Genomic DNA, 11,367 nt, shown 5'->3' with positions numbered 1-11,367 from the left:
TTTAGAATGGCTTTCACAGGGCTTTCCTGTTGGCTCAGGGGTAAAGAGTCTGCCTGCCAATGCAGGAGACACGGGTTCAATCCCTGGTCCAGGAAGATCCCACATGCTGCGGAGCAACTAAGCCCAGGAACCCCAATGACGGAGCCCATACATCTCAGTTACTTAAGCCCGAGAGCCCTAGAGCCCGTGCTCCACAGGAGAAACCACCGCAATGAGAAGCCCTCATACTGCACGGAAAAGTAGCCCTGCTAAAAGCCCACACAACAACAAAGACCCAGTACAGTCAGAAATAAATAAATAAATAAAATTATAGGATGGCTTTCACAATCTTGGCACGTGAATGTTGTAGTTTTGGTAACAACTGGACTTCCCAGGTGGTGCAGCAGATAAGAATCTGCCTGCCAATGCAGAGGACACGGTTTCAGTCCCTGGTCCAGGAAGATTCCGCGTGCTGTAGAACAACTAAGCCCGTGTGCCACAACTCCTGAAATCCTCACGCTCTAGAGTCTGCGACGAAGAGTAGCCCTCACTCTCTGCAACTAGAGAAAGCCCTTGAGCACCAGTGAAGACCCAGCACAGCCATAAGCAAATAAAATTATATTTAAAATAAAGGAAGTTGATAACAATCAACCTAAAGCAATAATAGGAATCTATTTTTTTTTAATATTTATTTATTTGGCTGAGTCAGGTCTTGGTTGCGGCACTCGGGATCTTAGCATCAGGCAGGATCTTTCGTTGGGGCACACAGACGCTCTAGCTGTGGCACGTGGGCCCCAGAACACACAGTCTCAGGAATTGCACCGTGTGGGCTCAGTTACTCTGCAACACGTGTGACCTTAATTCCCCGACCAGGGATTGAACCCATGTTTCCTGCATTCCATAACCACTGGATCACCAGGGAAATCCCAATAGTAGGAATTTAAATGTGAGACAGTCAAATAGCATCAAAGGCAGGGCAGACCCTCCACAGGGAGAGCAAGAGGCCTGGTGATTTAAATTACAAGGAGATTTGTTGAAAAGCAAAGAAAAACATAGGGTATATTTCTTAAAACTGACAGCATCGTTTTTTTCCAAATAAAAATACTTCTGTATCAACAGCATCTTAAACCCCTTAGCGACAGATCTTTATGTAAGAGAAAGTGAGGAAAGAAATGATTAAAGCTTCTACGAACCTTCATAATTGATGTATGTGATCAGTTGATTCTCTTTTAGTTAATTCCTTTGGGGAAAATGAGGTGTCTGTAACACGGGAATTCTCAGGTCTTGTATTCCTACAAATTAAAGAGCAGAAGTCATTAATTACTGTCCTATCAAAACCAGACATCTTACATGTATAATAATAGTAACAACAACAATAATGGCTCACACTTATTAAACACTAGCTGTAATGCCAGGCATAATTCTAAGTGCTTTACTGTTTTATCTCATTTGATCTTCCCAACAACCTAATTTTTGCCTTATTTTTCATAAAAGGAAATTGAATCACTTACCCCAAAATTAGACAGCCAGCAAACAGCGGAGCCAGGATTTGTATCAAGCAATCTGACTCCAAGACCTAAACTCTTAACCCATGTGTGTATGATATGTCATTTAATTTAAGCCTACTCATAATCCTGTCCTGGGAGATGCTTTTTACAGCTCACAAAATCGTGGCTCAAATGGGTTAAGCAGTTGAAACAGAGCTCAAATTCAGGTCAGTCTGTCTCCGAAACTCCTGTTCCTTCTACCATGGTTTCCCTAAAAGGAAAAGAGATGCCAAAGATGAAGATGAGCAACAGGTCTGGGAAAGGAACTCTCCGCAGACGCAAACCAGATGTCAGCTGGGGTCTCCCCTGCCCCCTTGAAATCTAGGAAACAGTGTCTATAAACTCTTGTACGTGTTGGGAGAAGTCCCAGGAGAGGTCAAAATGTTGTTTTCTCCCGGCCAGCTCTGCTTCCAGTTTTCACCTGTGCTGAGTCCTGGTTCCCACTCGCCACCATGGACCCCATGATGGAATTCAACCCCAGTCCCTTGATTTCCACAGCAGTCCCCAGGTGTGTGTACTAGACAACCCTGCTCTTTAAAAAACTATTTCCTTGACTTTTTTCTCCTACACCCGAGCTCCAGCTTCCGCTGATGACCCTCCTCTCTCTCTCCTCCCCCCTGCTCTCTTCACCTTGAACCCCAAATCTCCAGAAACCAGAATCCCTCCACTTTCCCAGGCAGCGCAGTTCAGTCTCATGACCCCTCTGACCCAAGACCCTCACTGACGCCTACAGTCTCATATCCAGAGAGCACCTCAAGGCATTTTGCTCTCCACAGCATTCTCCCTCCCAGAGGAGGCATGACTGTGGCTCTCACAGCAGCAGCTGCCCCCACTACAAAACCCACCACGAATCTTCCCATCAAGTGAACCTGGGTTGGGGAGGAATTTCAAGGCAACCAAAGCTGAACGTCAAGAAAACCTCAGCATATTTTTTTTTTAAGTTTATAGTTTCAAACTAGACACCAGTTTACTGCCATTTTTAAAAATAAAACATATATACTACATAACCTTGGCTGCCCCGGCCTGCATCTCCACATCCTTCAATCTCAGCAGCAAGTGGGGAAGAAAGGAATGTCGTTGACCAAGTCTTTGGCAGCCACTCAGCTCCTAAGGCCTGCCAGTTTCTGGGAGGCTGCTTGCTGGTGACTGACCTGGGGTCCCCGGCGTTCCCATCTCCCCTGTGTACTTTTTTTTTTTTTAATTTATTTTTGGATGCACTGAGGCTTTGGTTTTGCATGTGGGCTTTCTCTAATTGTGACAAGCAGGGGTTACTCTTCACTGTGGTTCATGGGCACATGGGCTTCAGTAGGTGCAGCATGCCAATGTGTTCCCTTCCCAGGGAAGTCCCTAAATTTACATTTATTCTTAGAATATTTTTGAGTACCTACTCTATGCCAGGCTCTGGACCAAACACTAGGGTTGCAGTGGGGAAAGGTCAGACCCTGTCTCTGGCCCATGGACCTTTAATTCTTGAGAGGAAAAATTAGGCTTTAAACACAGCTAATTTATTAATTACAATCATGACAAACGCTACAAAGGGAAAGTATGAGATGCTGTGAAAATACTGAACAAAGATAGGCTGACTCGCAGCCGCGTTGGCTTCCTAAGTGGGGAGCAGCGAGCGTGATAGAGGTTGAAGACACCAGGATTAAGCACAGTTGAAGCTGAGGTCTGAGCGGAGTGTGAAGAGATGAGTGTAGGGTGGGCATCATGAGAGCAGCTCCAAGCAGGGCCAGTGCGCCTGGAGGTGAGCTGAAAAGAGGGAACAAGCAAGAAGCAAGGCTGTGCGACACGGGGCTAGCAGCCCTTGCTTGGGACTGTGGATTGTGTTCCGAAGATGAATGTGAAATCATGAAGTATTTGCAGGGACGTGGAATCACCCAGCTTTCACGCAGAATGTGTCACTTTGGCTGCTCTGAGGACGAGGCACTGGAAGGGACCATGAGGAAACCTGGAGCAGTAATTAAGAGGCTGCTGGTATAATTCAGGCTAGAGATGATGAGATCTCAGACTAGGAATAACAGCTATGTTGAAATGGCCCTGTGGCTCTAGCCTCTCTCCTATTGAAATGTTCCTCACACTTGCCTGATAAGAATCTGTGACGTTAAAAGCGATCCCCTAGATTCTCAGTGAGGAGACTTGTCAAAAGGTTTGGGGGCTAACTTGAATATGTAACCTTTTAGTGTGGTTGAAATAATAATGTCCTTTATTAACTTAGTTCACTATACATTTTAAAAATCAGATGTTGTATAAGACATTGTAGCAAGACATTTTATTTTTTTTCCTCCTCCTATTTTATGAAGCAGTTTTATTTAAAATTTAACATTTCTCGTTAAAACCTGGGTTAGTATCACTAAAGCTTTGTTATCATGAAACTTTTATGAACACATGAACTTTATTTTTGCCCACGTTATTTGTGTCATAGTGCTTTTTGAATTTGTGTATGATGCTGTAAATTCTGTTCTTTGCCACCAAAGCCTGATTGCATAATACTAGGCTGCATAAATAAACTAAACTAAAAAAAAAAAAAAGAAAAGAATCTGTGACATTCATTAAAAATACGTGTTCCCAGAGTCCCATGCTGCAACGGGGTGGGATTTGGGAATCTATACTTTAAACAAACTTCCTGAGGGATTCCTTTCAGTAGACAAACTTGTCCCGTGTTACCCTGCAGTGTGCATTGAGAAACAGACCTTCCTTTCCCCTGCAAAATAATTTCAGTTTCTAGACATGGTGCTTTTCATGACCTCAGCCAGCAGATGATGCAGGAGAAATCTCACAGTTCACAGAATGCCTTCCCTACTTAGCACTTCCGCTGTAATACAGATCCAATGTTTAGGTTACCTACATTTATGTTTGTTTAGGTGTGTTTCTTCACATATGAGCTTTTTTATTTTTGTTTGGGGTTTTTTAAAAATAATTGATTTATTTTATTTTTGATTGTGCTTGGTCTTAGTTGCTGCATGCAGGCTTTTTCTAGTTGCAGAGAGCAGGGGCTACTCTCTAGCTTCGGTGCACGGGTTTCTCATTGCAGTGGCTTCTTTAGCGGTGGAGAACAAGATCTAGGAGCTTGGGCTTCAGTAGTTGTGGCACACAGGCTCAGTAGTAGAGGCTCAAGGGCTTAGTTGCTCTGTGGCATGTAGAATCTTGTGGGACAGGGATCGAACCTGAGTCCCCTGCATTGGCAGGAGGATTCCTATCCACTGTACCACCAGGGAAGTCTTGTTTTGTTTTGTTTTGTTCCTTTTCTCTTGTAGTATTAATTTATGTACAGCTGTCAAGAGAGGCAAAAAGGAGGTACTTCTGCAAAAACTACCAGGAACAGCAGGATTGTAGAACAATAGATGGAGCTAGAGTCTAGCTCTATCTTCATTCTATAAACATCCTGCGGAACTCAGCCCATCTCCCCCGACCATCAGCTGTTGACCTGGGGACGTTTTACTTGCCCCCAACCTCTGCCAACTCCTACAGAGGAAAACATCAAGACCTTACATGGATTATGTCCTTGGAAAATGCTTTCCAATATTGTCTTAGTTGCATATGATCCAGGTGGAGTAAGAAGGAATTTTTTGCACTCTATCCAGTTATCCTCTATCAATTTATCTACACAGAGAGCATAGCACAGTGGGTAGAAGGAAAATTTTAGAAATCAGTCGACCAAAGTTCAAGTCCTGACTCTTTCAGTTATTAATTGGAGAAGTTACTTAATCTCTTTGCTCTTCAGTTTTCACACATGAAAAACAAAATGATTCTGGCATACTACTTTGTTCAGGCTACAATAACAAAGTACCACAGGTTGAATTGAGACAAGAGGCAAGGGGAAGGGGACACCTTTTTGTTGTTGTGCCACCAGACATGTGGAATCTTAGTTCCCCAACCACGGATCAAACTCATGGCCCCTGTATTGGAAGGGTGGAGTCTTAACCACTAGACCACCAAGGAAGCCTCCCGTTATTTATTTATTTATTTATTTGACTAAGCACTGCATGCAGAACTTCCCCGACTAGGGACTGAACCCATGCCCCCATTGGAAGCACAGCGTCTTAACCAATGAACTATGAGGCAAGTTCCAAAGGCAGAACCTTTAAAAGAATAGCCTTTGAGGACACCACAAAAACTGGTTACAAAATGTGCTCACCACAGGGAACTCTGCTCAATATTATGTAGTAACTTGAATGGGAAGAGAGTTTGGGGGAGAATGGATGCATACATGTGTATATATATATATAGCTGAGCCACTTTGCTGTGCACCTGAAACTATGGCAACATTATTAATCAGCTATACTCCAACATAAAATAAAAGTTAAAAAAGGAAAAAAGAATACAAGGATGGGCCAGTATTAGAAAACTATTAGTGTAATCTGCCACTGCTAATAAATCAAATAATAAAAATTATATGATTACCTCAAAGGAAAAAAAATGCTCAACTTTGGCAGCACATATACTAAAACTGGAATGATATAGAGAAGATTAGTATGGTCCCTGAGCAAGGATGAATGAATATTCATGAAGCATTCCATATTTTTATTAAGGGGGAAAAAAAAAACTGGTTACACCCAATTAGGCCCAAGATGGCAGAAGATTCTACTTCCAGTAGACCTTGAACTTCACTGTACACTCATTGTAATATTAGCATATGCTGAAGGACTCACCCACAGGTGCCATGACAGTTCCCAGACTGACCATAAGAGGTCAAAAAGTGGGTGATGGCCCAATTCTTGGAGATTCCTGCCCTTTCTTCAAAATAGTTAGCACAACTATTAGCATAACAAAATAGTTAGCATAACAAATATTCCTCTTTTTGTTAGCATGTAAAATTACCCAGCCCATAAAAACTAAACAACCCCATACCCTTGGGCCACTCTCACCTTCTGAAACAGACTATCGTTGTTGTTGTTCAGTCCCTAAGTCCCGTCCAATTCTTTGCCGCCCTGTGGACTCCAGCATGTCAGGCTTCCCTGTTCTTCACTTTCTCCCTGAGTTTGCTCAAACTCATGTCCATTGAGTCAGAGATGCCATCCAACCATCTCATCCTCTGTCACCCCCTTCTTCAGTCTTTCCCAGCATCAGAGTCTTTTCCAATGAGTCAGCTCTTCTGGTGGCCAAAGCATCAGAGTTTCATCTTCAGCATCTAACACAGACTACATTTTGCCTATATGACGTGGATTTAGATAAACTCACTTTCCCTTTACTGTGGCTCACTCTTGAATTCTTTCTGCATGAAGCCAAGAACCCTCACTTGGTGGCCTGTCCCAAGGATTTGCCCAAGACCTGGAATGTGACCATTCTTTCATGTCCCATTCTCCTGCAATAGAATGGCATGGTTGTTGTTGCTGTTTAGTCACTAAACAGCACTAAACAGGTTGAGAAATCAGTTGAGAAAACCGCACTAAACAGTCTATGGAATTCTCCAGGCAAGAATACTGGAGTGGGTTGCCATTTCCTTCTCCAGGGGATCTTCCCAAACCAGGGGTTGAACTCAAGACTCCTGCCTTGCAGGCAGATTCTTTACTGGGCCACCAGGGAAGCTCATAGAGTGACTGAGACAACAGAATTTTATTTTCTCACAATTCTGGAGGCTAGAAGTCTAAGATCAAGCTGTTGGCAGGGTTGTTTTCTTCGGAGGCCTTGCTCCTTGGCTTGCAGATGGTCATCTTCTCCCTGTGTCTTACCATGGTCTTCCCTCTGTATATGTGTATGTCTGTGTCCTCATCTTGAAACCAAGCGGGACTCTGTGGGGGCCTCCCAGGTACAAATCCTTTTAGTATGCTGGCCCTCCCTCCCATTTCTTGTTTGTCAGAAATAAGAGTCCATTCGCCCTTCTTGACCTTCCCTGAGTTCCAAAGAGCAGATTAAACAGGTGCTAATCAGGGGAGGAGGATCAGTCCTGGGTGTTCATTGGAAGGACTGATGTTGATGCTGAAGCTCCAATACTTTGGCCACCTGACGCAAAGAGGCAACTCATTGGGAAAAAAAACCCTGATGCTGGGAAAGATTGAGGGCAGGAGGAGAAGGGGGCGACAGAGGATGTCATGGTTGGATAGCATCACTGACTCAATGGACAGGAGACTGAGCAAACTCCAGGAGAAGGTGAAGGACAGAGAAGCCTGGCGTGCTGCAGTCCATGGGATCGCAGAGAGTCAGACATGACTTGGCGACTGAACAACAACAAGAAGTCAAGAAACCCAGTAGGCTAGGGTCCTGATTCCTTCTCAGGGAATATCCATAACAATATATCTCTGAGTTCTTCTGCAAGAACTAAGCCTCTTCCTCCCCTTGGTGGAGGATGGTAACTTTAGGCTGAGCATAAAACTCCTATTACCTCACCACTAACCAGTCATTAGAAAATCACATACCCTGCATCCCTAACCCCAAATTTTGTCCATTAAAAATCCTTCCCTGAAAAGCATCAGTGACTTCAAGGTTTTTGAGGACCCATTCCCCTTGTTTGGCTCTGCTGTAAATCTTTCTCTGTTCCAAACTCTGACATTTCGGTTTGTTTGACCTCTCTGTGCATCGGACACACAAAGTTGGGTCTGGCAACAGCTGGAGAACCTCTGTTGCTGGGGACATCCACTGCTCTCACCTTTGCGTGTTTCTCACTGACCAAAACAGTCAAACCTGCTGTTCAAACTCTTTTCAGCAAACTACTGAGTGGAATTCTTTAAGTCTCAAACTCGTGTGGGCTGTGCTTTCTCATTTCAGTCATGTATGTACCAGTGTGGTTTGTTTGATCCAGCCTAGATGGTTGAGAAATCAGTGACGTTCAGGTCAGAACCCACTCCGCAGGGTGAGCCAATCGATAGGGTCAGGACCCAAGCTGAGAGAACGTCAGTCTGTGGGGAGGAAGGCACTTCTGCACTCATTCCTAACCAAACAGTCCTAGGATGGAGAAGCACAAGAGAAAATATATCAAAAATACCTCTGTTATTTGACAAAGTATGGCATAGGGCAATCTGTTGACTTTATCCATCTTTATTTTGATGCTATTATGTGTCTGTCTTTTATTTAAAGACCATTTGTGGTACTTAGTTAATATTATATATCCCACAGTGTGAAATAAATTAAACAATTTGGGGAAATGGTGTTTTATGTTAACTTGCTTTCCCATTAAAGATAATGAGTCTAAGTATTTCTCTCTGAAAAAATGGTTAAGAGGTAAGCTGGCAGTCAACAGCCAAGAGCTAAATGATGGTAAGAACTTTCATCTTCAAAACAAGATTAGTAAGTCTTTAAATGGTTTTTCCTTTCAGTATGTCAACAAATATTTATCAGTCTGCCATACACCCTCAAAGCTCAGTTGGTAAAGAATCTGCCTGCAGTGCAGGAGACCTGGGTTTGATCCTTGGGTGGGGAATATCCCCTGGAGAAGGAAAAGGCAACCCACTCCAATATTCTTGTCTGGAGAATCCCAGAGACAGAGGAACCTGGCAGGCTACATTCCATGGGGTCGCCAAGAATTGGACACTACTTAGCAACTAAACCACCACCACCATACGCCAAGGATTGGGCTAGCTGGAGTACACTGATGAATAAAACAGATAAAGACCCAATAAAGAGGGAATTAAGACAGAGGAACAGGAGCGACATTAGATTTTTATATACAGTAAGAACTATTTGAAACAGAATAGTCAAGAAAGACATCTCTGAAGCTGGAATATAAACTGAAACTGAAGCAAATATAGTCTATGAAGTGATTAAAGACAAGGGACATAGGTGCGGTGTGTGTGTGCTGGGTGGTAGGGGTGGGATGGAAGGTGTCAAAAATGAGCCTAGAGAAGAAAGCTGGAAGTCACTGATGGGTTTTAAGGAGGGAAGGGACACTGCATAGGGTCGGAAGGGGAAGCAAGGAAATGGTTAATAGAGTGTATTTACAGAGTGTTGGCAAAATGCAGAAGACTTACACAGGGTGGTAGTACATCGGGTGATAGCACATAGATTTAAAGGTATATTTTAAAGTGGAGGCAGCAGGACTTAAAAATAATTCGACAGGAGAACAGAGTTGAGAAAAAGATAAGATTATCCAGGGCACCTAGCCTTCTGGCTTAGGATCATTTCCTTCAGTTTATTTCCTTCAAAGCATTTACCTCAATTAAAGCTTCTTAAGCCATTATCTTGTTGATTTGTTTGCTTTCTTACTCAGTCCAGGAAGAATAATGCTGACCAGGTGAAAAGTAGTGCATTATCCAGCAGTCCCACTCCAGGGCATATACCATAAAGAGATATATGCACGCCAATGTTTACAGCAGCACTATTTACAATAATCAAGACAAGGAAGCACCTAAATGTCCCCTGACCAATGAATGGATAAAGAAGGTGCAGTACATACATACAATGGACTATAACTCAGCCATAAAAAAGAATGAAATAACATCATTTGCAGCAACATGGATCGACCTAGAGACTGTCATACTGGGTGAAGTAAGCCAAAGAGAGAAAGACAAACATCATATGATGTTGCTTATATGTTAAAAAGAAAAAAAAGATACAAATGAACTTGTATACAAACGGTCCAGTGGTTAAGATGCCAAGCTTCCACTACAGGGAACATGCGTTTAATCCCTGGTTGGGGAACTAAGACCCCCACATTACAGCAGGGCAGCTAAAATAAATAATAAAAAAGAGCTCAAGACCAGGATTATTTATTTAAAGAACATACTTTAAAGCACTGGAAATAACTGGAGGTTTATGGAGGGAGCATGCCTATATGTGGCTTCACTAGATGGCTTGAGAGTAGATGTACACTTGGCAATATCTTTCAAGTGTGGAACAAGACCAAGATTACATGAATGGGATTTCTTGCAAGTTTCCTAAGTGTCTTCTCCCCTTCATTGATAACACCTAGAATTCTTAACATGATTTTCCTCATAGAACTCCATTTCTCAACCTATCTTAGGCAATGAAATAATCCTGTTAATCCTGCAGGACATTAATATTAATTAATAATAACAACTTTATTCAAGAGAAAGGTCAGCTACAAACATTTATCAAGCATGTTCTTACTGGTAAAATAGGCTTTCTCTGCTGTCTTTCAAAACACAAAGAATGAAATGACCTCATCTAAACTCTATGGCTAAGCAGTTGTGTGACCTTGAATGCTTTCCTGTACCTAGGTGTCCTTATCTGCAAAACACAGGGGATAAATCAGATGATCTCTACTTCTTCAAATAGTTTATGATTTAATGTTATACTTAATTAGGTTTCCTTCTGTCCACATATTTAACTTTAAATTTGATCAGTGAGAGAAGAGAATCCTAAAGGAAGTCAAGAAACCTAGGAATGAATTCAGGCTCACCATCAGGTAGACCCGTAATAACTGTTCCCATATGTTAAATAAGGTGGTAACTTTCAGGCTTACCTGTCGTTATGATGACTGAACCGGATAAATCAAGTGAATGTTTTGTAATCTGTACCGTTTCAGAGAAATTACAAGTGCAATTATCTCTAAAACAGGTGTTTGAAACAGGGGTATATATTATCCCTCCCAACAAATAACAGGCTGAGTTCCTGTGATTTATCCTTTGGGGATGTGACTTGTTACTTTTGTTAAGTAGATGTTGCTATTGGAACTTGTTCAAAATGAGAATGGAGATAAAAGTCCTGTTATCTCCGGTGAGTGCCTATCTTTGAACGTGTACAAATAAAGGGAGAAAGGAAAGAAGAACGGAGGGAAGAAAGAGAAGAAAGAAAGAAAGAAAAGGGGACTTCCCTAGTGATCCAGTGGCTGAAACTCCCTGCTCTCAATGCAACTGGCCCAGATCCTGCATGCTACAACTAAGACCCAGGGCAGCCAAATAAATAAATAAATATTTTAAAAAGAGAGTGGGAAGGAGGGAATTCA

General features: G+C 42.5%; 1 non-coding gene across 1 annotated transcript; it reads left to right on the top strand.

Moving 5' to 3' along the window:
* The first annotated feature begins 5,945 nt into the window (after positions 1-5,945).
* LOC145521663 (U6 spliceosomal RNA) lies at positions 5,946-6,052 on the top strand. The gene has a single exon (XR_014065568.1). It is a non-coding gene; the product is annotated as a U6 spliceosomal RNA (small nuclear RNA).
* The last annotated feature ends 5,315 nt before the right edge of the window (positions 6,053-11,367 follow it).

The sequence above is a fragment of the Giraffa tippelskirchi genome, chromosome 1 (genome assembly GCF_054371585.1).
Source record: "Giraffa tippelskirchi isolate mGirTip1 chromosome 1, T2T-mGirTip1v1.2.pri, whole genome shotgun sequence".
Classification (NCBI taxonomy): Eukaryota; Metazoa; Chordata; class Mammalia; order Artiodactyla; family Giraffidae; genus Giraffa; species Giraffa tippelskirchi.
This window is presented reverse-complemented; position numbering and strand designations above follow the sequence as displayed.